The sequence below is a fragment of the Meleagris gallopavo genome, chromosome 1, assembly GCF_000146605.3.
Source record: "Meleagris gallopavo isolate NT-WF06-2002-E0010 breed Aviagen turkey brand Nicholas breeding stock chromosome 1, Turkey_5.1, whole genome shotgun sequence".
Taxonomy (NCBI): domain Eukaryota; kingdom Metazoa; phylum Chordata; class Aves; order Galliformes; family Phasianidae; genus Meleagris; species Meleagris gallopavo.
In genome coordinates this window covers 116,893,840-116,921,673 of record NC_015011.2, presented here as the reverse complement: position 1 = coordinate 116,921,673, position 27,834 = coordinate 116,893,840, and the positions used below count along the sequence as shown (strand labels likewise).

At 38.5% G+C, this 27,834-nt stretch overlaps 1 long non-coding RNA gene across 3 annotated transcripts; it reads left to right on the top strand.

Annotated features, from left to right (window-relative positions):
• The first annotated feature begins 61 nt into the window (after nt 1–61).
• LOC104909310 lies at nt 62–27,833 on the top strand. Of its 3 annotated transcripts, XR_002120959.2 has the most exons (6): nt 62–651; nt 2,545–2,740; nt 8,446–8,521; nt 9,687–15,890; nt 18,409–18,546; nt 27,681–27,833. It is a non-coding gene; the product is annotated as an uncharacterized LOC104909310 (long non-coding RNA). The 3 variants fall into 3 exon arrangements; XR_002120960.2 differs by lacking the exon at nt 18,409–18,546 and having other exon boundaries at nt 64–651; XR_004162194.1 differs by lacking the exons at nt 18,409–18,546; nt 27,681–27,833 and adding an exon at nt 2,901–2,965 and having other exon boundaries at nt 325–651; nt 9,687–14,703.
• The last annotated feature ends 1 nt before the right edge of the window (nt 27,834 follows it).

Below are 27,834 nucleotides of genomic sequence, written 5' to 3'. Positions count from 1 at the left end.
TTTTTTTAACTGTTAGGCTGAATTATGATTTAAATGACATAGAATGGAATAGAAAGATCCTGTACCAGGTTTTAAAGCATCATTTTTTCACTGCTGGAGTTTTCAGGGCTCGGAACGCTGAATCTTGTAAAGGCTTTTACATTTAAAATAAGACACTTTGAGTCTTGGTTATTTCAGTAGTCTGCCAGTAAAATCATTACAACAGCTGACATAAATTTCTATGCCAGCCCTTAATACAAGTTGGAGGCGATAGCTAAAATAATTTTTTATTTCATAGAGCTCAGAACATTGAAGTAATAGATCCCCTAGATCTACTACTAGATCTCGAGAAGGTTATTAAGATGAAAAATTCAGCACGTGGAATGATTGAAATCAGATGATATTCTTAAGGTGGTAAAGCTTATTTTTAGTTGCAATGAACCGTAGCTAGGCTCTGTGGTTTACTTTAATTCTTGAAGGCTACAAAATGGTTATTTTATTCAGAGACTTTGATTTCTTTTTCGTAATTTTCTGTACTATAATACTGATGTTTTTCTCTTATGCCTTTGTTCTTTAGTCTATAGAAGACTTGATGGCACAGTTGAATGTTGTAGTAACAGTAGCCTCACAGACATTTGCTTTTCGTACAGCAATAACTTGGACAGCCTTCGGGTAAGTTACTTAACGTGCTTATTCTGCTAGGTAAATTTGAAATTGTTTAAATGAGGTTAGAAATATTCACTAACTTCTATATAGCATGCTCAAGTGCTTAAGAATACTTCTGGTTTGTATTAAAGGTATATGTGTACATTACATTCCCCTTGTATGTCTTACGAGTCAAAATATTGTAATTTTTGCCATGATCAGTCAAGCAGTGTCTGGAAGAAGCAAAAAAGGTCTTTCTGCCTAAATGAATGAGGGGTAAAAGATACTTCCCCTATCTTCACCATTTGATACAGAATATTGGTGAGAAAAACAACTTCCTAGAAGAGGGTTACATTTTGTATTTTGGAGCTTCAGTCTTTAAAAGTAGTGAACACTACAGGCAAACCAAAACACCAGACTCTCTGTTCTGTTATCTTCTGTGAAGTTGGCAGTGCTGTTCACCATTTAAAACTAAAACCATGTAAGTCAAGATCCTGGAGATTAATTTTTTCAACATTGAGGCCTCCATTTGATTCCTTTTTTATCACACTGATTTTCTTTAGCTTATGGAAACATCATAAGTTTCCCAGTAGGATTTTGCCGTAGTGTCTTCAAAGTATGGAAATGTTTCTTAAAATGCAGGATCCATATTGCCAGTGAAGGAATATTTTTAACAGTTCTGTTTACAATAAGAAAGAGCACGAGTTGCAACTGTGTAAACTTTTCTACAGGTGCCAATTTGTTACTGTTGCGACCTGTAGGGATAAATATATCTGCTATATTTACAGATTCTCTGATTGTAAACTTCCCACTCCAGTGTCCTTTTGTTGTATCTAGGCTCTAGGAGTTCAGCATGGACCAGCAGTTTGCTTGAAATGTGGTAGTGGCTGGGAACATCCTGGAGTTCATCAGTGTTTGATAAATCATTGTTCTACTGAGCTTTGGTGCTCTTAACCTCATATCTGGTACTTAGGACAGCAACAAAATAAAAGCATCCTGAATCCTGTGACTTACAAATGTCCTTAGAATGGCTGTGAGTTTTTATAAAGTAACTTTAAATAGTAATTTCTGTGCTACAGAGCAGTGTTTGAAAATGTACTCCTTCCACCTAATTAGAAAAGGAAGAGCTTGTATTGAGGTTAATGCAGAGTGTCTGACATATGTGCATCTACAAAGCATTGTAACTGTCAGGCTAAGAAGCAAGAAACCCTCTTTTTTCTTTCCCAAGGCAAACAATAGATGAAGAACTTTCCTTGCTTGTGTTTAAGAACAAAAGGAAAATTACCACAGAGCTTTTAGGAGAGACATTTGGGGAAAAACAATTTCCTGCTCCTTTCTACTGTTCTCTGTTTGGCCGGTGGCATGTAAGAAAGATCTGGTCTTTCAGCCTGTGGAGTGAATGAGTATTACATAGGTAGGATCAGAGACATAGCACTGCATCGGGTGCTGTGTTCATCCAGTAAAAAAGGCCACTTAACAGCAACATGGCTTGGGCAAGGTGGTTTGCTGCTTTCCTGAACATAAGATTTTGTTCAGCCAAATAAGCTTTTAGATCAATGAAGGCTGAAACCTCTTAAATAGGTAAGTCAGTAGTATGTTGATTCAGGCTTTGTTCATTAGAAATCCCTGACATGTTCAGATGCCTTGATTTTTGTTGTGCATGTCAGCTTTTATTTGGATGCATGTAGATCCTCTCCACCAGAAGTGGAATGAGAGGTTGAATATGTAACAGGTAAATGTTCTGCGGGATCTGGAAAAAAAAAGCCAAAACAATAATCCCTCAGATTCTAGCTCTTTGTGAGCTGGTAACTTATCAATGAGACCTTTGCATTGATTGAAGAAGGAGTATATATATTTTTTTTTTTTTAAATTTCTGTGCTGTTGGAAAATACCTGAAGTTGTTATATTTGCCCTTTGCAGTACGTCTGTCTGCCAGCACGAAAAGTTATCGAGGCCAGCAAAGTTTGTCGAACAAATGCAGACTGCCAGAAGGATGTTGTTTCAAGCTTTTGTGTGACTCCTTCTTTAGAGAATCAAACAAGACTATTCAGGGTAAAACATCCACCCCATATGGACATGCTGTTTGTAGGACACCCCATGCACCTTCAATACACAGGTTTGTATAACTAAGCAATCTATATATCTGATATAATATAATACACTAAGCAATCTGACAAGAGAGTTCTTATATGGTTTACTTTTCCTGGCTGCTTGAGCGAGGTCTTAGAGCACTTGTCAGTCAACTTGTTTAATGCAGAATCCATTTCTTGTTACAGCCAGTGGAGAGACATGGACTTCTCAGGCCTAAAATGAAATGTGCACAGTGCAATGAGTTACGAAGGTAATAGAAAACATATGTGATATGAGATAGCTGTTTATTCAGAAAAGTATGCAAGAGCTATTACTGTCGAAGATCTCACTGAGTTTAGTCATGGGAACCAGGGACCTGCATTTTGCTAACACGTACAATTCTCTAGATGAAGTATTGTGAAATCTCCAGGGCATCTTGCTCCAACACCTTGCTTGGAACGTTAGCATGATTGCCTAAATCACACCCACTATCCAAGTATCTATGTCAGATTCCCATGACTACTAAGCCACAAGTGCAATCAAAACATGGCTTTTTCCTGTTGTTTTTTTTTTTCTTTTTTTCTTTCTTTTTTTTTTTTTTTAAGTGCCCTAAATTAAATAGCTATAGCAGTTTGAAATGGAGGCTCTCCCTTAGCTTGTATCCTTCTGCCAAGTATACAAAGAAAAGGTAGTTCTGCCACTGGAGTAAGAATGGAAAGAATAAACAGACTGATATACATGCTCACTTAGTAGCTTGAGTGGCAGTTTGAATATAAGCTTCATATACTTAAATACTTCAAAAAGTATTAAGTATTTAAAATACTGTTCTTTCCTTTAAAGGGAAAGTAAGAACAGCTCACAAGGAGAGGTTTTGCTTCAGGCATCTTGAAGTACCTCCTTAGAGAGGCATTACGCTTTTCTGAATAAGCATTAGAATGTGATTCAAAAGAGCTTTAGAAACAGTGATGAAATCTGGTTGTGTAAACATATTAGCGTTCTTGCATAAACATATCTTTAGTTAATCTGCTAGTTTTTATCTTTCTGTGCTGGTATTATTTTGATATTCTTTGAAAAATGAATTGACTTCTATTTGTATGCACTATACCCTCATGTAAGCACAAAACGTGATCTCTCGACTTGTTATTTCTGCCCTCTTGTCACTTAGGAAGAAAAGCATTGTTCAGCTGTGTGACACCAATGCACAGTTCTGTATTTGATGACATCTATTCCATATGCAATCATAATTTGTAAGAATAGTGTCTGATAATTAAGTTCCCTTTCTCAACTCTGGCTTAACAATACGTACTCTAACAATTGATATTGTTTTCTTCCAACATGTTGGAGCAATGGAATTTTAGTCAGTTTTTCCTATTAAGTGATAGTTCTGCTAAACAGTCAAATCTGTTAGTTTTTCAGAAAGGAGAACAGTGTTATTGAATTCATATAGAGAGGCATTTCTACTTTAAGAAGTTATAGCGTCTTTACAGAATTAGAATTTTCAACATGATTTTCTATACTCTTGGAATTGCATATCAAATGTGTTAATTTGAAAGCTAACCAGTGACTTTAATACAAACTTGCAAAAACACCAGAGCTAAAGGATCCTGGTCTGGGCTGGGCATCAAGTTGTCTACTGTACCATCACAGATTTACATGCATTCCAGTGAAACAACATCTAAATTTTTCAGGCTTACTTTGCACAATATTGGATTACGGCCTGCAATTTTTTGTTTTCTTTTTCTTTGATTTTCTAGAGTTGACGATTGCAATATGGTATGTTCATTTGATTTTGGTTTTTGTTTTTGTTTTATGGTTACGGAAGACAAATAATTTCTTTCTTTACTGTGCCAATTTTGAAATAGAAATTTTAATCATATTCCTTATTTTTTAGTATAATCTTTTTGCTTGCCAGAAACATTACATTTTAGAATAATGCTACATTTAACATACAACCAAATATCGGAGTAGCAGAAACGTGAACTTTACTTTTACTTTTTCTAGTAATGCCACTAAAGTTATGTTTGAAAAATATTAAGGTAGTGTGTGTATTGTTTTTTGTTTAGGCTTGCATTGCTGTCATGGTAGTCCTGATTTATTGAGAAACTGTAATTATCTCATACTTTCATTTGAAGCCAGCTTCAGGATCCAGTATTTATAAGAATTTATATCCTTATTAGCTACTTAGAAGAAATAGGCTATCCAGCTAAACGTTCCACTTTCTGCAAAGTAAATTATTGTTTTAAAAATATTTTTTGTTAACGTGGATTAACATCTTTGTTTAGCTCTTAATTCTAATATAAAATAACTGTTAACAATCACTCCTAAATTAACTTGTACTGCAGGAGGTCTGGGGAAAAAAAAGGAATTATTAGTGTGGACATATTGATTAATCTTTTTAATTGGCATTCTCTCTGTAAAAAAATCTAATGTTATCTAATTTAAATTTATACTGTGGGTTTAATTTGTGTATAACTCAAGACTTTCAGTCTTTGCTTACTGCAGGCATATTATACTCTAGAGGTTCTCCTTCTGTTGGACAGATGATGATATGTAAGGTTGAAATGAAGATCTCCTGTCATTACTGCCATTCAGCTTCGCAATATTTCTTCTTTATTTTGAATGCATGGGGTTCTTTTATTCCTTCATGTCATTTCTAGTATTGTGAAATCTTGGCTTCCTTCTCTGGCTCTTGTTGTGTGGGCAAAATCTGGAGGCTAACACTCCCGTTTGGAATTCACACTGCTTGAGGGAATGTTACTGTATCTGCATCGCTCATCAGAAGATGGATCAACAAACTGCAAGGTTTCCTTCATGAAAAGAATATGGAACTAACCTTCAAGATAGCTTCTCCAAAATGGGACCACTCACCTACTTCTGCTTCATCCAAGCCTTCCCAAAAAAGCCACTTTCTAGCTTTGGAGAGTTTTGGAGGCAACAGCTGCTATAATCTCTGTCTGGAAGAGTTTGATTTCACTTGTTTTAACTTTTAACACTTGTTTCCCCTTATTGCTAAGGATGATTCTTCTTTGCTTTCTACCCTAATGTGAAGGGCTACATGCATTGTTTTTGTGACCACCATACAGAAATGCCTTATGCTGTAGCATGTGTTTTTTTTCTCCGTAAAGAGATTTTTAAAACATCTTTGATCAACCATTGTTAATACCTTCAGTCACTGTCCCAACCCTTCTAATTAAAAGTACATCCTCTGTACAGTCTTCTCAGTACTTGCAACACCATCTAGCATTAGCCAAGAAAAGAAATTTTAATTCCAGGTCAAAGAATTGTTCAATCCAAGTGGGGAAAGCAATGACTGTTCTTGCTCACCCAGCTTTGCTACTGTTTTCCTCTTTTCAGCAGTGCCTTTTGAAGCCTAGGAAATTTCCATAATTTCTATAACTTTTCTTGTTGCCCTTTAAGGAAAGACTTGTCTCTAACTGTTAGATTTGGTCTACTACATCCCTTCATGTTACAGTGTCTAGAGCTCACTCCAGCAACTTATTGAAGAGTTTCTTACTGCTTTGGAGAGAGCGCTTCGGCAGCAGTTTGGAGTTTTGATCCATGTTGTCTTAGAGACAACAAGCAGTTTGTTGTATCAGTTTGTTGGATCACTGAACCATTCTGAATTTAGGCACAGTTTCAGGTTCAAGATGATGACACCATTAGGTGTTTGTCAAGAGGCAGTCAGGTTTTGCAAATACGGTAGATTGCAGTATGTGTCTTTTGAAACCTTTGAATATACTGTATTTTGGCTCATGAACAAGAAATCTGATCAGATGTTCTGATACCAGGCTTCAGCTTAATGAACTGTTTGCCTTGGATATCACTCGACTTGGATGCCTCTGGTTTTCTGAGTTGGATGATGTCCAGGATTTTTGTCTGTGTGTTCTTCACTAGTCCAACAGACTTACCTGCTCTCAGATCCCCTAAATCAAAGGTCTTTCTTCAGCTAAGGTAAGACTGAACATGATTTTCAAACCATCTTGGTCCAGGTGAGACAGTTCTTGTATTGGGAAGTTCTCTGATTATTCCCAATAAGATCACTCTGTTTTGGAGATCCCATGCTATTAAGGTCTCTCCATCCCACAAGGCTTCCTTGTTGTACTCATTAGCCCTTCTGGGCTCATCAGAAGGGCGCTATTAAGTGAAGAAAGCATGCTTATGTGATTGAGCAGACTAATTCTCTGCCTGATGTTCCTTGGAACTATACTTTTCCCTTTGTTCTAATCTCCTGGAATTATTCACTGAACCTGAAGAAATTTGATTTTTCTCTTAGTGAAGATACACTTAGCAGCAATAATGCTATATTATGTCCTAGCATTGCAATTTCCAGTGCTCTCTTCATCCGTGGTTTTAAAATATCTAAAAGGATGGGTTCAACTGTTCCTTTCCCAAGGGGTGCTTGTATTAGAGTAGGATTTGAATCTTTCTGCTCAGAACTCTCATTAATCTGTGCTTTGAGCACTTGCTTATCTCTGTGGAGACAGTATTTCTTATGGTGATAACTTTTGCCCACATTGGTAGGGAGAATTCAGGCCACTGGTTTGCCTCAACTCTGTGTGCAGACTTGTTCTTTAGCGACAGAGTAACACTTGCATTTACTGTGGGAGCTCATTCTTAAGACAATTTTCTAATTCTACTTAATTTATGTGAACTTTTTTGCTCTAGAGATAACTTCCCTGTGCTATGAGTGGAGCTTTATGGTAGGAAAGGAGTTTCTCTTTCAGTTGTCAAAGAGCTAAGGCTTTGATAAAGTCCCCAAGGCTGACAGACACAGACAGCTGTTTAATTTGAAAGAGTGTGTCAAGATTACTTTTGAGAAAACCCAGATGGAGCATCCTTGTACAAGCCGGGTGCACTCTGGGGAACTTCAAGCTATCTCTGTTTTCTTTGAGGGGAAAGTCTCTCATATACATTTGACCTGCAGTCAACTGAAACTTCATTTACACCTTTAAAGAAGTTACAGTACCAAAAGAGTGTTTCAAGGTCATGTGGATCTTGGCACTACAGTCTTCCATACTTTATATGAAGGATGCTGAGTATCACACCCGGGTTTTTATGTTGTACTTAGTTACATCTTGGAATCATTTTAAGGTATTGTTTGAAGACGGAAGAAGAAGTTGTTTATGCACTGGCTAACTGGTGTTAAGAAGTGTAATGCACTGTGCATCATTTCCCAGCCTTTCCTTTCTCAGAATGATGCTGGATCTGTGTTTCCTGTTTGTTCCTCTTCCATGCAATATGAGCTGAGCTGCAGAACATGAGAATCTTCTGAAAGAAAAATATTTGAGGGGCCTTGAAAGAAAGTGCACATGTGCACCCAACAGTATGAATGTATGTATGTGGACTGCATATGTTAAAAATTCCTTGTAGCTTTAATCTCCTTTTACATGTTTTGTTGTTGTTTTTGAAAAGGGCTTAAATTACACCATATGGTCTTTGTGAGTACAGATGTCCTCTTGTCTCTGAAAATACATCTCTTAGATCTACTTTTACTATAATAATGCTGACTGTATTTTGTGGAGTGACTTTACTATGTTAGTATGTTTGAGAGAGAATTAATGGCTGCACCGTGTCTTCTAAAACCAAAATAAAACAAGCAAAACCGTATTTAGATTGGTTCTTTATCCTGGAAGAAATGTCATTTCAAATTGACTGGTGAGCAAGAATATAATCTAGAATTCACAATGTTAAATTTCTTGAATGTCTTTGATTTTTTCTTTCTTTTTGTCTATCTTTATATTTTCATTTCAGTAAGTCTCAGCAGTTTTGTACCACGACATAACTTTCTAAGCATCGATCTGCCAGTGGTGATAGAGAGATTTTGCAAGTATCCTTTGAAGTATATTTGTTCTTTAAAGACAAGAAAGAAGCTGTTTAGAATTTGGTGACCATGCAAAATTTCAGTTGGATATCATTTTAGACAGGATGCTCTGAAACATTTCTGTAGAGTTTTGACATATTTATCCCATCTCTCATTGATTATTGTCTACGTGCCAAGCCCCAGATGCAATCTCCCACTTTCTTGTGCTTAGCAGGATATTTTTGGTCAGCTCTTTTTTTTTTTTTTTTTTTTCTTTATTATTCCTTGACAGTGATTTTTAGCAGTTCTGACAAGAAAGTCAAAGTAATCCTGAATTTATGGCAGGACAAATGTTATTGCTAGCTTTGCTATGTTAGAGCTTTATTAAAACCTTTCATGAGCCATCATGGTCAACTAAGTAATATAGTTGTTCATTTTCACTCTTGCTGATGGTGGTGGTTTTTTTATCTTCAGTAGAAAACTTGTTCTGTTTAAAAAGCAGAGTGATAGTGCATTTAAACGTGCTTATTAATGAATGAGATTGTATATATGCACAAATATAGGCTAATGGGCTTGAATATGACTAATCTAAGAATGCTTAGCCTTAGCAAGGCTTTACCAACCATAGAAATTATCTACCCTTACTCATTCTCACATGCACTTGCACGCACAGAAATTCACTTAACTTTTCTGGCTAACAGTTAAATAGGAGAGAGGCCAGATTTTCAATCATATTTTAGCCATTTACTTACTCCAGTAAGGGAGTGCTTTGGAAAATATTCCTAATCATTATTTCATACTTAGATCATAGCTCTATAATACCTTCTTACCTCAGGCATAATGTCAGATCTATAACCTTGCTCCAAAACCACGCAAGGCAAGGGAGGAAGATGGGCAGTATAAAGCATGGTTTTGCTGTCTCCTGCTCCTATCTGAGTTGTGAAAAGGGCAGATTGTTAAAGCATCCAAAGCTAATGCTTGTTTTTCCCTTGAAGACATGAACTGATAAGGGCAGTATTCTGAGCCGTTATGCTATGGTGTAAAACTCATTGTCCTTATATAATTTCCATGAAATAGAATGGCAACTTAATGTTTCTCCTTTGTACACTAGAAATAAAAAATGTGGTTTTTGTTGATTTTGGTTTTACATTTTCTTGGATTTTATAAATGAACCTTAACTAATGTCAATCAGATACCTAATTTCACTGTCAGGAGCACTGGCAGTTATCAATGCTGTACCCTGCTTCGCTTTGGATGGTCAGTGGATATTAAATTCTTTCCTGGAAGCCACTCTGAGCTCCTTGATTGTGGAAAAACAAAACAGAGAGCTTGTTGGCTTCTTAATTTTGCTTGCTGGGAGTACACTTTTGGCTGCCAATGTTGCACTGGGACTTTGGATGGTTACAGCACGATAGGACACTGGATATTCATCAATTCTTGTATTACATGGACGTAATGAATCAATGCCTTTTAAAACTTGTTTGGTACTCAGATTGAAATAATTCCTTTAAAATGACACTGAAAGAACAATCACTAGAGGCTCCTGATGTAACTTAAATCTGTGCAGTGTTGTGTCTGTGGTCTTGGGAAGAATAAGAGAAAGAAGCAAGAATCTTTTAATGTACTACTTAAACACTGTATTAATTTTAGAGAAGTTCCATTGTAAAGCTTCACTGGAAAAAACCTGATTTATTAACTTAAATCTCAGAATAAGGGAATTATTCGGCCTCAGACATTTGTAAAGTGGAAAGAGAAAACACTTAAATCTTATTTTATAATTTGAATAATGTCCAAAAAAAGTGTGTGCTCTGATCATTTCTCAGTCAGTGTTATCTTGAGTGCCTGCTTTGCTTTATTAAAAAGCAAAGTTCTACCAAATGGGACTCTTAGACACCCTGAAGACTTCATCTCAAACTGGTGTAAAACTAAGTAAATGGTTGCCATGTGTTAATGAGAGAGAGGCCATTTGGGTTAGTATCTTTCCTTTACAGCTGGCCAAAATGACTGGAAGCATATCGTCCTCAGGATGTAGATGGGAAGTGCCAGTGTCTGTTGAGAATGAGGTATGTGGGAGGAAAACAAAGCCCACATGTCTGTATCACTTATGCATTTGGTTGCATATTACTCTGCACAGCTGAAGATTTTGTAAAGGCAATATTTGTCAACAATAGCTAGACAATAACTGAAATTTAGTTTTTCAGTGCTATAGAATGCTGTGCAAAATTATTGCTGAGTGATAATATTTGTGTCCTTTTACTCAGAAAATAATACTGCATACAGTTAAAAGTGAAATCTGTTGTTTTTATAGTGTCCATCTTCTGATGCTGTGCATGCTGTACGCCTGGTAACTCACTGACATTTCTCTGTCTTTCAACGGGTTGCTTTCCTGTGCTGTAATTGAAGTGTTGTTGAAGTTGCTTTGGGATCAGGATTGTTTAGAGGAAGAACATGATTCTGAATCTAAGTATTCTAACACTTGGTTTTGCTTTCTGAAGTTAATATGGACCATATATTTGTTTTTAAATGAGCAATGGAAGAGCAAACTGTTTTGCTGACTCAAGTATGTCTGACGTATTCTGAAGCCCTTTAAGTCTGCAATGTTTGGTACCTCAGTAGGATTGTACACTGACCATTGTGTCCTCCTATTTTGTATAAATCAGATCTGTTAGATGCTTGTCTCAATACAGGCTGATATTTCAAATAATGTTGCTCTGGTTTGGAAGCCTACATATTTGAAATATGGAAGTTTTGGAAAATTATCTGCAGCTTCTATCTCATCTAGTGCTCCCAACAGGAGCTTCTGCAGCTCAGAGTTCCTTTAACGAGGAACTTTCCATTCATGAACTTAAGTAGATAACGTAATGGACAGTGGCCTGCAGGGAGTTGTGAAGCATTCATCATCAGCTAACACACATCTTGGTGCTAGAGCTGTAAGGGTAATTTTAACAGCAGAGTTGAGCCCTATTCCTGGTGCTGCTGCATGGATACATAATTCTGATATTAACATTTGCTTACTGATGTGTTACAGTATTTTTGCAAAGTAGCCTTTGCGTAAGCTGGGCCTCCTGAGTTTGCCTCTGTGTGATGGCAGGCCCGTGCCTCTGATTTTCAGTTGTTTCAGCCTAGGCATCTGAATAAATCCTTCAGCCAATTCAGTGTGAGTTGGTCCTCCTGGGGACTTCAGAAGTCATCAAGTGCAGGAAAGGAAAACAGAACTATTACAAACTGCCAACTGACTTCTTCAGGAGCCACCAGGAAAAGCCGAGTTCATTGTCACTTTCAGTAAGTTGAAGAAGATTCAAAGTAGCAGTTTCTGATGTGCCTTTCTTCTGTCTCTCCACAAGCAGCAGTGACATGAGGAGCCTGGTTCTTACAAAGGCTGGAGCTGAAGTGATGCTCTAGAAGGCTGTTCATTCACCTAGGTAGCTGCTTATTAATCTGAACTCTTATTTTCAAGCACCATGCCAGTTTCCAAGCACAATGTCAGTTTCCACTGTCTCTGTTTCTTGTCCAGTCAATAGTGCACAAAATGAATTTACACTCTAGTGCAATTTAATAAGACAGATATTAGCTTTTCAAAAAAGATACTGTTTATGTATCAGAGTTGTAGTGCTAGCTTAATTTCTAGAGGAATAACAAATGCACCTGTAGTGATTTCAAAAATATCCAGTGAAAAACATTTCAAGTTTGATAATTGATATATTCATGCTGACTCCAGCTGCTTGGGATGATCCATTTTGCATAGTAACTCCTCCTGGAGATCAAAGAGAAGTTGTTTTTAAATAATACATACATTGCATCTACTATATGGATGCTAGCAGATTGTTCCTGGTTACCTAATGTGCTACAAAACATGATTTAACAAACCAAAAATCCTGTTGATTTCACTTTATGTGATCTCTGAAAATCAAACTCAACCTGTGTTTTGCCTCATAATCAAAATGAGGGTAGATAAGACTTGTTGATCGTGGCTTTACCAAAAGAGACAAGCTAGTACACTGTTAAGGCCATGGATAATTTCAGTGGTAGAGGTAAGTGATGTAAGGGTTTTAAAATAATTAATGGGTCCATTTCTCTGTTCTACTGCATAGGGTTTGATTTAGGTAGGTGTAGGTACTTTGAATCAAGGGTTTAAGCAAACTGAGATCACTTTGGTGACCCAGCACGTACCTTAGATTAAGTGTGGAAAAAGGTAATAGCTAAGGTGAACCATAAGAAAAAGTTGTTTAGTGGATCCATTTTATTATCCTGTAATCCTAGTGTATGGATCGCATTCTGTAAAGCAAGTGCCATTTTTTACTTACATACCGTTATTGGGATGGTGGTTTTGTTTTATTTTGTTGTTACTCTTTTTTTGTTGTTGTTTAGCAAGGGAGAACACAGAAGGGCACATCATGTTTTGCGTGATGCCTTTTTATTCAGGGTTATTTGCAATGTTTCTTCTATTTATATTTTTGTGAAGACTAAAAGGCAATCTTTCTTTAAAATGAAATCTTTTTCACTTTTCATATTTAGCCTCCCAGAATAGAGCTTATTCTGTAACAAAGAATATATCAATATCGTTATAGGGGTTATTTTCTCAAGTGTAAAACAGAACATTGTTAATGATTGGATGAATACTACTATTTATATATATATACAATTTTTTAAAAATCTGTATCAGATGGAAAAAGTAATGTCAACATTTGGGAAGTGTTGTACATAGTTTTTACTTGAAAATTGTCAGAATTCTATAATAGTAATCAGTTATTGTTCTGATTTGTTTTTGTTTTAAGGAGACTTTTTTTTTTTAATATCAGCAAAACTTTCATAGCATGGTCTCATAATGCATGGTGTGACAATAATAATGGGTAACTTCTTAGAACATAGGATGTTACATGCTCACTGCTAGCTTTGAAATTAAAACCAGCTTGCTTCCTTGTAAGTTAAATAAAAAAAGTTTGCTAGGTAAATTGCAGACAAACCTGCAGATTATTCAGTCCAAAGTTATGAGCTGGAGTGGAAAATGTGTTAACTCACTCTTTTATTACAATGAAACAAACAACCGTATTGACAATTGGATTTTTTAGTGGTCGTTCTGATTTTTTGTCTATGTATGTATATACAGAAATACAGATAGTAGATAAATATAGAACCACAGTATGTATTGCTGCTTTTTTAGAGATAACAGAGCTATCCTCCATATTCTGCAATGCAAGTATTTTTCTTTCTCTTTATGAATTCCCTGACTTTTTCTGGACTTTAAAACTGGAGCTGTGCTCTCTTCCCATAACTGATCTGTAGGGATTTCTTACTGAAAGACATGTGATGGACATAGTGTAACCACAGCTGCTTAAGTTTGATTCAGCTGATGTTCAAAATGCATTTCGTGCTTTATGAGAAGCCTCAGCTATAGGCACAGTAAACAAAGATTTCCAGGCTGGTTAAAAGAGGTCAACTTTAGAATCTATCACTCTCTCACTGCTGCTGTTTGTGCTATTCAGAGTGATAACTGGTATGAATGAGTCTGTGCACAATATACAGAAGAAATTTTAGAAGGGCAGACCTTCCCATGGCATCAGACTGTCCCAGGTTTATTGATTACCTTGCTAAAGGATGTATTTTTGTTCAGTTCAGAGTATCACCAATCCAAGTTTGCCGTTTCCTGCATGTTTTACAGAATGATGCCATATAGCAAGTAGTTGTTTCTAGGTGGTGTTTTGTTCTTCTGTTGTTTTTTTTTCTTTTTTTTTTAATGATTTGTCTTTTATCTGAAAGATATGAATTTGTATCTGGATATCATTTGTGACAGATGAAGAAGAGCTATAAAGGTTTATGTAGCCTAAGCTCCATTTGTTTTAAAAAGTTGTGATTCTAACTCTAGAAATGCATTTTTATTTGGAAAATAAGCATTCCATACACTTGCATTCACATTAATTCCCACAGGTAGTCCTGTCTCACTTTGTGAGTAAGGAAGCTAACTCAGGTAAGATTTGTTATTTTATTCCCTTTTATCCTGAAATGTATGTAACACTACATCCAGATTTGTTACCTATTGTGGCTCAGTTACCTGTGGTATATATGCTGTATTAGTGAAGCAACTGGAAAGCGTTGTTGTAGAGTCTGCCACCAATAGTGGACCCAGTGTGAAAGGATAGGAACAGAAAGCAAGATAAAACACTGCAATTCTGTTCGTTGCATTTGCATTGGCATGAAACATGAAAAAAAAACCCAAATCCAAACCTTTAATTAACATTTCAGAGCATGCAGATACATCTAGTAGCCCTTTGTTAAATCATTCAATGAGTGGTGCTCCAACTTCCTTCTTTTTTTTGATACTTTGTTGGTCCATTGATAAGTGTGCACTGAATGAGTGGATGGGGAATTTGCAGCTTACTGGGTAAAAATGGTCTTGGATATTTCTCACCTATAGATGTTCATCCAGGGTTTGTTTTGCAGCATCATGCTGCAACTGACCTTCACCGACCATTAGTTCCAAAGTTCAAAGGCTATTTCCAAGTCATCACAAGAGAAATGCAGTTTCTTCCTTTTCAAGTTGTGTGTTAATGTTTTTAATTCCTCTTTTCCGTACAAAACTTTGGTTTTAGATTTCATATGCTCTTATCTGAAGTCTGTCAATGGAATAGGTATTGTTTTGGAACTCACTGATGTTTTTTCCTCTGTATAGCCTTATTTCTCATGCTGACTCACAGCTGTGGAATGTTAGATTTCTAGACCGTTTGTTCTCACTATGCATTGTTCATGAACACTTTTAAAAAGAAAAAAAAAAAGCTTCATTCTGAAAATGTCAGTTAACAAATAGTATGTAGAACTTTGAATAATGTATTGTGTTTTTTGTTGTGTTTTTTTTCTCTGTTTAATCAACCAAACAATAAGTATTGTTTTCTGTGTGTGATAAATGTATCCTGCAAAGAAATTCATTGTTTGATTGTGAATGTGCTTAAATCTGTTTTTAAAAATAAGGTAAAATGACATAATTCGTTATTTATGGCAGTTATTATGTTCTCTCTCCTACATTCTCATGCTCCTCTCACACGTAATCTATATTCTCTATCTGGGTACCAGAAACCTTCCCCCTACTCTTCTTAGTACTTGACCACCTCCTAAAATTAATAATACTGCTAATTTGCTTTTCCTTACTTACCAGTTTATCACAGTAATAATTAGATTTATAATAGAAGTGCATCCAGAGGGACATCTGCACTCTGTTCCTGAGCAAAGCTAATTTTACTGTAATGTTCCCAAGGTACACAATGACCACCTTCTAGGAGCACAACCCTCAGTCTTGGCCTCCTCCTATGTAATTCTTCAGTTCTTGCATTGCTTGCACTGGACTTCCATTGGCTTGTTTTATAGTGAAATATTTGACATGGGATGCCGAGATGCCATCGTTGAGGTAAGTGGAACCCCTTCTCTGGATGTTAAAGCCAGTCTTACGTGAGGAATTTAAATCTCAGCTCTTTGAATGACGCTAGGATGATGCTATGTGTCACAACCTTTGATTTGTATGTACAAACCAGTGCAGAACAGGGCGTATAGCCAGTTCTCACCAGGTTTCCCTAGGTATCTAGATACAGTCTGGGGCTGTGCTAGCATGTCGTCTCCGGAGTGCTCAGCCTTATTTGGAGATGAAGCTTTATCATTCTTTGTCTTGAGCAAACTCATCTAGAGATAGATAGCCAGGTTATTTGTACAGACAACTAAATCGTCCTTCGTTGCTTATTGGACAAGCTGTTACTTTATGCAAGCAAAGCTGTTTCAGCAAGCACAGCTTTGTTCCCAGATAACAGATTACTCTGAGAAATAGGCACAAAGCACAAGTCACAGACCCATTGGGAGGATTTCCCAGATAAGTTTTTGTGCAATTTTCTCAATTCTTGCACGAGGAGGTGACTTTTTTTTTTTTCTTACTGATATTTAAGTTTTAGCTCAACAGTTCATTTTTTTTCTTCAGCAATTAAGCATCTGTGGTCCTGTAATTTTTCATTTGATTTTGAAAATGTTATCTGATTATGTTATTATGTGTGTTCTGTAGTCTTTAATAAAGTCAGTGATGTATTCATGGCATCACAAGGAATGATGCCTTAATCACTAATATAATTTGAGGATAACATTTAGAAAGGTGTACTCTATCAATGTGTCTCATTTCTAGCTTAATATAGTTCTTTTTAGCAAGCATAAGCATTCCTAAACATGCTAAATGTGGGGGGTTGAAACTGGATGGTCTTTAAGATCCCGTTCAGCCTATGACACCAAGTTTGCTGGAAGTGACAATGTGCCTGGGGGTAGCGAGGCCCTACAGAGGGATCTGGACGGGCTGGATGGCTGGGCTGAAGCCAATGGGATGAGGTTCAACAAGGCCAAATGCTGGTCCTGCACTTTGGCCACAACAACCCCAGGCAACGCTACAGGCCTGGGGCAGAGTGGCAGGAAGACTGTGTAGAGGAAATGGACCTGGAGGTATTAATTGATGCTCGGCTGAACATGAGCCAGCAGTGTGCCCAGGTGGCCAAGAAGGCCAATGGCATCCTGGCTTGCATCAGTAATGGTGTTGCCAGCAGGAACAGGGAAGTGATTTTCTCCTTGTACTCAGCTCTGGTGAGGCCGCACCTCAAGTACTGTGTCCGGTTTTGGGCCCCTCACTGCAAGAAAGACATCGAGGCCCTGGAGTGGGTACAAAGAAGGGTGACAAAGCTGGTGAGGGGTCTGGAGCACAGGCCTTACGAGGAGCAGCTGAAGGAACTGGGATTGTTCAGTCTGGAGAAGAGGAGGCTCAGGGGAGACCTTATTGCTCTCTATACCTACCTGAAGGGAGGTCGTAGTGAGCTGGGGGTCGGCCTCTTCTCTCGTGTAACTGGTGATAGGACTAGAGGGAATGGCTTCAAGTTGTGCCAGGGGAGATTCAGGCTGGACGTTAGGAAATACTACTTTTCTGAAAGAATGGTCAGGCACTGGAATGGGCTGCCCAGGGAGGTGGTGGAGTCACCAACCTTGGAGGTGTTCAAGGAACGTTTGGATGTTGTGTTGAGGAATATAGTTTAGTGAGAGCTATTGGTGATAGGTGGATGGTTGGACTGGGTGATCTTGTGGGTCTTTTCCAACCTCGGAGATTCTGTGATTCTGGAAGCCATTCTACGGAATCTTATCTGAGATTTTCATGAGCACTTGAACTACCCAATAAAATGCAATTTAAGATTTGATTATAATTTTATAGTGGTAAATTGGGAGAAATAATATTCATGAAGTATAAGCGGCAGGAAAACTCAGGCTTCTGCTAACTCTCTCTCTCTCTCTCTTTGGCCTCAAACAGATGTGGGTCTGTTGTTTACTCTGATACTCAGGGCTGCAGTCTTGTTGAGATTGTATTCAGTGCTCTTACTAAATCTGCATCTCATTCTCTGTATCTCTAATTATTTTTTGGCATCTACCTTTTTTTAGTCTCTTTCAAATGTAGCAGTGGCTCGATACTGTCTAACCGCCACTTCTGACAATCTTGGAAACACATGGTTGCACATCTTGTTTCATTTCCCCCAAAAGGAATAATCACTTAAATGAAAACAATAAACTCTTCCCTCTCTCTCTTTCTCTCTCTCTCTCTCTCTCTCTCTCTCTCTCTCTCTCTCTCTTCCCCCCCTCCCTTCCCCCTCATTTATTATCCTTTTTACTTGTTATTGCACTGGGAAAGTACCTATATCTTTGTCCCTTCACAGCTCTATGAGGATCTCTATTAAAATATTACCTGATATTTTTTTAAGTGTATATTCCTCTGAGCCTTTTGCATTTGATGCAGTTATCCACACAGACATCTAGTGTGGTCTGATATATCCTTTTTGGGTTAGTAATTTGACTTGGAATAAGCTTCAAGTTTTGATACTCATCCCCTGCTTGTCTCCATTTGTCTTCTGTTGGTTTAGGTCTCAGGGCTTCTAAGACCTATGTATGGGGCTGGCAGCTGGGGCCCTATAGGAGATCAAAGACATCCTGTACCAGCAGCTGGATACTAGGAGGGCTACCTGAGGGCATTTTGTATCATGTCAGATGCTTACATGTGGGTAAGAAAACAAGCCTGACTGATCATTTCCTTGGGTTTCTTTCCTTTTTGACTCATTAATTAAATTGGAAAATGGGACTGAGTGACTTTTATTTGTCATAAAAATATGTCCAAGTTTTCTAATTTTGCACAGTAATGCTATTCATAGGAGTTATGGGGAAAAAGACATATATTGTCCTGCTCTGGACCTTAATCCTGGAAGCAGCAAAAAATGAGTACAGCAAGAAAAAGGACACTTTATTTTATAAAGAAAATACTGTATATCTCTAGCTATGGAATAGCAGACATGCACAGATCTACGGAGGCTGAAAGAGACCAGATGAAGACAAGGCTGCCCGGGGAGAATGTGACTATCCAGACCAACTGCTACAGCACTGTGCATGGCTTCTTCTCCCTTGAAGGATCAAAGAAGTGGAGATTCAGTTAGGAATGGGATAAAATCAGGAAAGGAGTGTTGCAGAGAGAAGTGGTTTGTTCATTTACGGTATTTTTACATCAGAAAAAGCATGCATATCTCACAAAGAGAGCATGATATCAAGCATTTCTAGAGCCAACTTGCAGATAGCACTGATGGATTTCCATTGCTGGCAGCTACATGCCATGCACTAAGGCCAGAGAGATGATGAAAGCCTGTACTTTAGGATATCTATCTGGCTCTGAGGACTGGTGCCCTGCTTGCTGTGTATGGATTGCACCTGGTCACTCTTTCGGTAGCCTAACTGTGAGATTGGAACTCTTCTCCTGTTTTCTCATTCATTCTCCTGCACGAGTTGACCTCACAGGTGCAATTACTAAGAAAAATTAATCCACTTTTACAATGTTTAGCCCCTTGGCTTTATTTTCACTCCTGCAGCTATTTGAATAACTAGCATAAATGAGGCCGAACCGCATGTATCTCTATCATCGCTGCACGATCAGCAGTTAGATTATAAGCACATATTGCAAACCACACATTCCTCGGTACTTACCACTGTTTTTACCAACAATTTCTTTTTTTTTTTTTAAATAACTATTTGCTGTTCTTCGTTACTTATCTGGACATGAAAATACCAAAAGCAGTTCTGAAGAAAGCAGAGTGACTTAAAAAGGGATCGCTTTTAGCATGTGTAAATGTGGATTAAAAAACAATCTATATCATTTTAAAATGTGACATTAAGTGTGATACTAAACATGATAAATTACTCTGTTTACCTATATGTGATTCTTATGGTTCCTCCCCTGTACTCTACCAATTCAAATGCAAATTACAACTTTTATAGCTGTAGCTGAAGACATTAGGGATGCAGCCAGAGTCCAGATTTGGTGAACTGAGCTCATCATAGGAACAGGGAGAAAAAGCTTGATAGGGAACGTAGCTGACTGAGAAGGGAATCAGGAAACCAAATGTTGTATGGTGCAGTGAAACAACAGAAAGAATCCAGGAAATGAGTGGCCATGAGGATTAAAAAAACAAAAACAAAAACCTTTTATTATTAATTACAAATGCATAAGAAAGTAGCTTGAAAATCTGCCTTCTTCTAGATCAAAAGGGCGCTTTGAAATGCAAAACAAATCTTTTTTCTTCTGCCACAGACTTGTGTATACACACAGATGCTAATTTGATAAGCATTTGGTTAGCTTCCGCTAGCCTTAATTATTATCAGCTTAGATAAAAATGATTGCTAGTGGACTGAGAAAGCTGTGAAATACATGGGCTGTAGCTGCAGGGAAGAAAATGGAAATGGTTTTGTCAGGTCCATAAATAAGAGCTTGCAGTGAAGAGAAGTGCTTGAGCAGCTATGTGGGGCCATCCAGCTGAGCAAGCCGCTGTGCTACATGTTCTCTGTGTGACCATCAAATAGGAAGGGCTGAAATCCTAACAGTGAAACTTGCCAGGCCTTACAGTTGGGATTGTACTTGCCCTGAGGCTACTGGGTCTCCAGAACTCTTCAGCCCTGCCTCTACACATGCCCGGCCTGCTGCAAAGTCTGGAGATGAAGCAGGAAGCATGCCTTTAGTGTGAGGGTGATGGACAGCTTGTGGGGTTGCCTTCTAGGGGATACCTGAAAGCCACATGGTCATGGTCCTGGGCACCTGCTCTGGGTGTCCCTGCCAGAGGAAACAGCCTACGGAGATCCCTCGCACACTGTGGTCCTGAAGGCTTGCTGAATCTCTGGCTCTAGAGGCTCAGCTGACCTGTTCAATGCAAAAGCATTCCACAAAATGCAGAGTGGTTACATCTGCTGCCTGCACAGGTGGGAATGGGATACAGCAGGTGGAAAACATTCTGGATACAATCCAAAGTCTACTCGGTGATCCACTGTTCAGACTGTTCATATAATGACGTTGTCAAAACAACAGGCTTGGCCTAGCTATAATTCGCAGGACAGAGCTGTCTTCAGGAATGTTGTAAATTCTGTGTGATTCTTGGTTGTTTGCTTTTTAACCATGCTATCCACGACCATTACTGCTGGTATATCATGCAGCAGTGTGAGTGGGATGCTTCCCCTACAGGAAGATAGAGACCACGTGAGAACAAACTCGTTGGAGAGGAAGGATAAAGGGATATTGTCAGTTTTGAAAGCTTGGGGAAATGGTTACTATTATTTTAAAGAGCAAAAGTGTTTTAATATTTGAATAACCATTCTGCGTTTCTCCAATATTTGCAAAATACCTTTTCTCTATCTAAAAAACCGTAACTCCCTTAGCGGCTTAGAAAGGGTGCAGTTTTGAACAAAGGAGCTTTTTGGGACCACTCCTCTCCTCTTTGGCTACTCTAAATGCCTGACCTTGATGTATTAGTGAGAAGAAACTGTAGCAAGCTCAGTCCTGATAAAAGTTTGCCATTCTCCAGTTGAAAAGAAAGTCATCTCTCAGAGCCTAAATAACCAGGCAGTCAGACATATAAAGCTAGAAATCTCTGCTGGCGCACCCCAGATTTTGGAATGTCATGCTGTGAAGTCTGACACTGCAATCAGACAGATATACCTGGCTCACAGGTCTGAATTAAACCAAACCTGTGTAATAAGGCCTTACTATGATGCTCACATGAATATACGGCCAAATCATGCATGAGTAGTAAGGTTGTTATCAAATTGAAAATAAAAAGGACTCCATCTATCCATGCTCACCACAGATGCAATCTGGCTACACTGAGGTCAGTGGGAAAGATCTAGTTCCTGCATGGAGAATAATATTGAGTTTTAAAGTGAAAATGGAATAAGATGACCTGCAGACTGAAGAATGGAACCTGCCAGGGAAGAAAAATAGGTTTTTTTCCAACTTCTTTAATTATAGACTGAAGCAATGATTCTCTTTCTTCTCTTGCTATAGTTAATTAGTTTTGTAACGACTCTCATCTGTGTGCTTTAAGATAGTGGCCTGTTCTTCAAAGCACATCTTGTAAAAGTTAAAAGTTGAAGCATGAGGATGTAGCAATCAAATGGAATCACAGTTTTCCCTGCTTTGGACTTTAACAAGTTTTCAAGGCTCTAGGTCTACTGGATGTGGTGCTCAGAGAAGGGGAGTTCAGGAACTTACTCACACCTGGCCAGAGTCACTCGCTTTAGTCATTTGGATAACCATCTCCTCCCTCTATAGCCAGTAAAGAGATGTCATCTGATGAGTACTCACATGGAAGTGCTTCCCTCCCAGTGTACTATTAGACACAGCCTAAGTACTGTAGTCCAGTAATAAAATTGCCCTTTCTACATATGCATGTGTCATTAAAACCACTGAAAAATGGAATCATAGAATTGTTCCAGTTAGAAAGAGACCCTTAAAGTTGGACCACCTTGTCCAACTTCCCTGCAGTGAATAGGGACTCCTACAGCTGCATCAGAGTGCTCAGAGCACCACTCAGCCTGACCTTGAGTATCTCCAGGGATAGGGCATCCATTACCTCTCTGGGCAACCAGTGCCAGTGCCTCACCACAACAATTCTAAAAAACCTCTTTCTTACATCCAGTCTAAATCTCCCCGCTTTTAGCTTGAAACCATTTCCCCTTGTCCTGTCACAAAAGACCCTTCTAAAGAGTCTGTCCTTTCTTACAGCCCGCTATTAGATGCTGAAGGTGCTATCAGATCACCATCACCCTGGAGCCTCCCCTTCTCCAGGCTAAGCAGCCCCAGCTCTCAGCCTGTCCTCAAAGGGGAGGTATTCCATCCTTTGGATCATTTCTGTGGTCCTCCTCTGGATGATGAACAACTTGGAATTGCTAGATAGAATCATAGAATCACAATCTGGCATTATCAACCTGCTCATACTTATAAAATAAAAATTGCAATAAATTGAGACAGAAAAGTAGATATAAATGCTAAAAAATATTGATGATGGAGATCGTGGCTTAGAAATCAATATAGCTAGGGTAGCTTTAGAAATAAGCCAAATGTATGCCAGAAGACAGGAACTCTCATTTATATCTGTGACATCAAATGGCTCCTTTTCACTTCCCATTATACGTCTTCTGTAGTTGTAAATAGGATTTTGTGTACTAAATAGTTCACAAGCCTTTTCTCCATCTTTCTGCAAAGATCATAGCCGAGGGTTGGAAAGCCAACATCCCTGCTAGAGCAGGTTACCACTGCCACATTCACTACAAGTTTAACACTGAATTTACAACTTTCTGCCTTTCTCAGCAATGTCTCCATCTTGTTTTCATCATCTCACTAACAAATTCTGAACCACTTCACAGAGTTACTTGTATCTGCCTTCTTTCAGTAAAGATTCAGTCAGTAAAAACCCATTTTTTATATGAAAAAGTAAGAATTTCTCAGCAACCTATTTCTACACAGTCTGGGAGGAAAGAAAGGAGGAGAAAGGTATCTATGCGTTTTACTCCTGATTTTAGGAATAATATTCGTCAACCTTTCTGTTCTTTATGTCTTTTTAAAAAATGTGACTGTGAGGAGATGACTAAGAAGGGCTGTTCATAGAACTACAGGTCAAGGCCTAATTGCATTCAGTTGGCCAGCTGTGGCATCTATTTGAACAGCTGCACTTCTGGCTCGAGTTTATAAGCTGCTTATATATACCAGTATATATGCCTTCATACAATACCTTGCTTAATGCTTTATCTCCCTCGAGGGCATTAGGGAAGTTATGGTAAAACACGGATTCTTAGTGAAAAGCAGTTTGTTTTAAAGGGAAAGAGGGTCTTTTTTGCAGTGAATATGCACCACATAAAGATTTGGCCAGAGTGGCCACTAAATCTGGATTTCTATTCAAAATGATTTAATTTTCCAATGCAACACAGCAGAAAACCAAGTTCTCTAAAAAGAGCCAACCTGCACACCAGAAAGAAACTGTGAATGTTTGGGGTTTACTGCTCACTGAAAGGAAAAAGGCTGGCAAACCTGGAGGAGGTTACCAATGAGGGCACTGACCATATTGTTACCATTAGCTTCCAGGAGAGCTGGAATAGCAGCAGCTTATTTTACTATTCTTAAACCAGTTTATCTCGGTTGATCACAGCAAAGCCATCAAAACCAGCAGCACCTTAATTTTGATGCACAATAACTATGGCAGATGCTGTGGAAATTTCCATGTCCATCCAGGCCTGGCTTGGCTTCCAGGAGAGCCAGTGAGGTGACGGTCCATGCAGTAGAATATTTCTACCATGAACATATCAGGCGAAGTTTTGCAATATCTGAATTCAACTTTCAACTCAGATGCTGTAAAACAGGAGCAATAATATTTTGCCAAAGCCTCTTACTGCTTTTTTATTTGAATTGTAAATTGTCTAGGAGGAAATGCTCTCTTCCACTGTGAGGCTGTAACTCAGTTTGGAGAGCGTGGCCTCCAGGTACTGAAATGAGGATGGTTAGAGAGTGGTGTGCACTGGAAAGATTGGCTTCCAGAATAGAGACATTCACCCTTAAACATGATCTCTGTCACACAGCCCAAAGCCAAATAGCAGTAAGCATTTCAAAAACTGATTCTGACAAGAAGTCAGCAAGAGCACAGGCAAGCAAGAAAAAGAGGTTGCAAACAGCAGAGAAATCAGAAATCACTGGGGTGAAATAGGACTAGCAGCAGGAGAGGATGTAAATGGCTGGCATCAAACTGCATGAATTATGGCCTGGGAAAAGAAGAAGGAAAGCAGAAAGGTCTGAGGACAAACAGAAAAGCTTAGCAAATGACTGCAGAGTTTGAATGATAAGACCAAGAAAGTTCCACTGATTTTTAAATAGCAGTTCAAGATGTTAAGACGAATAAAAGATATTAGGGTGAATTAGGTATCAGAGATACAGACAGAAGGATGGCAAATGAAAAGACAGGCTGGCAGAGGGGAGGGGAAATAACTGTCAGAGCATTAAAGAAGGAGATCTCCAGTCAGCGAAGATATTAAATGATGATCATGCAAAAGAAAGAAGTGAGAATGGACCTTCAGAGCAGAAATGGGAAAGATTACTGAGGCTTGATAAGGGTTAAAGAAAAGTCAGATAGATTTGCATTGCTTTTCCTCCATGCAGTGGCACCTCATCTTGTTTTGTCTTTTTACCTCCCTGTCTTCCTAACTTCGATTTGCACCACAGTTGTGTGACTTGTTTCTAGCAGATGCTCTTTCAAGCAGTTTGAAATGTGTCCTTAGGTTTTATGGCAACCTTTTCCCTACCCACCACCTCTTCTCAAGCCATTTCCAGTTCATTCCTGCCACGACTGAAATGCTGCATGATAGCATCTTTGCAAACCCCAAAGGAGCAGCAAGGGGCCAAAACAGAATCCCTGCCTCTTATTGCTTCTCAGTTTACATTTTTTAAAGTCAGTTTAATCCCACATACTTAGTCCTGTAAGCAAGCAATTTTAGAAAATTAAATAGGAATTTCCCTGTGTGTTTATGGCATGCTTATGATGATAGATTTGTGTTTGCAGTTAAATATTTCCCTGCAGTGTTTACTGATTAAACATTCAAGGCACACAGGGGATACGTGACTGTGGGCTTGACTGCAAGCCAGCTGAAGAGAGAAGATTTCATTGAATCAGCTGGTTTTTAGGACAGATAAAATAGCCCAGACACTGGTTTGCAAATAAATGTGCCCATCTCTCTATTACCTTTTGAACAGGGAACTCTTTCTTTTATGGACAGGAGCATTTACAAGCCATTTAACTCCTTTAACAAAAAACTTGTAAATGGAGTATGGAGCAGCTTCACTCTACAGAAGGATATACTGTAAATGGTGATGGGGTCACCATTAAAACAAGCTGCATATAATCCAAGCAATGAAATATGCCATATTTGAAGTATTTTGTATGAATAGAAAGAGTCTGTTACTGCAAGCAATAATATTTATTTCCTGAAACCAGTCCTTGTAAATTCAGGCTCCATTAAATATTACAAAGGCAGAAAGGAGGTTCACTACTAGAAGTATGCCTAAAGCTAATGCTACTGACAAGGTATAAAATGACTAGAAATACTGCCTACAAGGAGAAAAAGAGGGTCCCTTTCTCATCAAAAAGTACCACTTTTGTTTTGATGAAAACACATATAAACTTTTTAAAATGTAATGTTAGTATGGCATTATCCATGAATGAGAAAGAAGGATAAAACTCATTCAGTAGTAAAGCCACTCTGTTACAAAGAGGTCAGTAGTTTAAACAGTCCTATATGCTTAGTAATAGAGTTGTCAAGAAATTTAACAAGTGAAGATAGTCCCCTAAGGTAACCCTGCAAAACTGCAATCATGTGGTCTCATAACTGGCAGGAGGAACCCTGAAGTGGGAGGGTTCACCAGACTGCATTTTTGGAGGTGCAAAACACTTAAACTCAGTCTTAAAGAGTAAGGTGTCTGCCAGTATTTCCTCCTGCCACCTTGGTTCCTGCTGCAACCCTACTGCATCTCCTCCCAGTGCGCTTCCACAGGCTTGTTTCAAAACCACTGCCACATGCTGCTGCAGAGAATGCTTCTGCAGATCATACAGGCACAAGGTGTTCTGACCCAATCATTCCCAGTTTCTTTATGATAAGAAAAGCTCTTCCCACTTAGGCCCAGGTTTTTTAATGTAGCTGAATTGTGCCAGTGCTGGGCAACATGCGGGGAGGCATTGCACTGAGCTGCTGCTGCCCTCCAGTACAGCTGGGCCAGGGTAGGTCTGGCAGCACTCAGCTGCCCACAACACATCGACAATTGGGAACATCAGCCAGGAAAGCCTCAGGCTTCTCCTGTCAGTAGCTCTCAGTGACATGGCATAATGATGTCAGAGAGTGCTGAAATCTGTGGAAAAGATTTCTGAAAGAATGGAGTCAGGCAACTGCATAATTTATTACAATAAGCCTGTATAATATATTGGCCAGAGTTATGGCTTTGCCTGACATAGTCAAGCATGGCTATTACAAAGAGAATGCATCTTGTCTTTTCCTGAACTACTTTTATTGCAAAATCTGTTATTCATTGTACATTTGGTCAAAAAAAATCAAATAATGCTTTTTCAGATTTGCTCTCAAACAATTCCTAAGCAAATAGTAAAAATTAAAGGCTGGCAATTCAAGACTGTTTATTGTTGCATGGGGCCATGTTAATCTGAGTATGTGATGAAGAGAAACACAAAAGCATACGCTTTAAAAAAGGAATTGAGAAGGAAATATAATTCAGAAGTTTCATTTCAGCCTTCTCGGATGTCTTTTTCAATCAGTGTCTTCTGGCACAGTGTGGACTTGGCGAGACACCAACCTGAGCACAGTGGGACTCAGTATTGTAGACCATGACAGACACAGTTTCTGAAAACTGGGAAAAACAGAAAACAAAGGAAAAAGCATGCAGAACAGAGCAGCTTGCTGCTTGAATTCGTCTGAGTGCAAACTCAATGCCGCTGTATCACTGCTTCGATCAGAAGACAAAAGGAACCACAGTTTCTAATACCCCACAGGTGTGAACCAAGAACATTCTTTTTGTCTTACAACTGAAACCCGGCACAGTAACAATTCCAACAAAACACGGAAAGCACAGGAGCCACACCAAACTCACTTATTTCTGATACCCGCCATATGCTTTAGGGCATAAAGGCAACCTTTTGTCAAATTAAGATGTTTCCACACCAGAAATTCTAAGGAGATCATCTGGTCATGGAGAAAAAAATAGATGAAATATGTTGCATGTGAACTTTGCATATGATAAGTATTCCAATCTGGTTAATTTTCTGATTTTCTTGTTTTCCAGGTTAACATCACTGGCACGGTATTCGTTGTATAAGCGTTGCAGTAAAAACCTCAAAGCAAACTTGTTAATCCTTAACAACAGCTACACATACCATTCTGTATTCATCAGAAGTTCTTTCAGTTCAAAATCAACCATCAGAGTAATGAAGAAGAGA